Below are 1303 nucleotides of genomic sequence, written 5' to 3' on the forward strand. Positions count from 1 at the left end.
CCATGAACCAGGAAATGTGCAAGGCACAGGTAGGTATACAATCATGAAAGGAAGAGATACAGTCTAGCGTGTAATAGAAGTTACATGCCAATAGGAGACTTTAAGCCAATAATCAGTCCCCACACAGATACAGAAGAAATTTATACATTTAGATAACTTTATGAAAGACAAGTGCTGAGATACTATTGGAGAACATAGCAGGGGTTTCTAACTATAGGAAGAGCTTAGAAAAGAACCTCCTAAGGAGATGACTTTAAGCTGAGAGCTAAAAAAATGAATAGCTATTAATTAGGCAAAGAGTGGAGAGGAGAACATTCCAGGAAGAAAGGATAGCATGTGCAAAGGCCCTGAGGCATGAAACAGCTTGACACATCTGAGAGCTTGAAAGGCCAATGTAGTCCATGCAATGGGTGAGGGTACTTCAAAGAGAAGGGCTGGAGAGATAAGCAGATGCAGCATGAGGGGAGCCTTGCAGTCTGTGTTAAGGATTCTATATTTTATCCTCAGTGAAATAGGTACCACCATTGAAACAGGAGTAACATGATCTGAGTTGTGCTTTTAAAAAGATCTCTTTGGCTCTTGTATAGAGAGTGGACCAGGAAGGCCAAGGGTAGAAGCAGTGATGCCAGTATTGAGGTGTTGGAGGAATGCGGGCATGAATTTCTAGGACCTTGGAGTCAGATGATGGCTACAGGGTGGAGAGGGTGGAAGGATTTGCCACGTATATTTTTAGGTAGAGTCTATACGGCTTTGAGACGGATTGATTGTGTATATGTTACGGGACTGAGGGTCAGGGAGGTGTCAAATCAAATCAACCAAGGGGCTTGCAAAGGCCCATTGGCTATCAAGAGTTCATTTTGAGTTTTATTTGCATGGACTCATTTTGCCAGGATAGGAAGAGATTTTGGCTTCCTGCCTCGGCTGATTGCCTAATACCAGAGCCTGTCCCAGATCAGCTTTCCTAAACCTGTCTAGGAGTCACCAAATGTGGGGTAACACACCCCATTCCTCTTCTGGAAAAGCAGGTGGGGAGGGCTGGCAGCCAGTGCAACATTAGGGAAGTTGGAGTGGAGAAACTGGGCACAGAAAATGAGAACATTCCCCCAATCAGTTCCTCCTTAGCGCCCCGCCACTTTCTCACTTTGGACCCTCGGCAAGTGTCCCTTGGACCTTCACCATAGCCTCCTACCTGTCCAGGGCCTGGAAGCCTGGCACGACTGAAGAATATATAGAGCCAAGAGGAAGCAAGCAAGTCACACAGTCTCTCGGTTGTGGGGACATTCCAGAGTCAGAGTTCTTTTAT

This window comes from Crocuta crocuta, unplaced genomic scaffold (assembly GCF_008692635.1).
Source record: "Crocuta crocuta isolate KB4526 unplaced genomic scaffold, BGI_CrCroc_1.0 scaffold258, whole genome shotgun sequence".
Taxonomy (NCBI): Eukaryota; Metazoa; Chordata; class Mammalia; order Carnivora; family Hyaenidae; genus Crocuta; species Crocuta crocuta.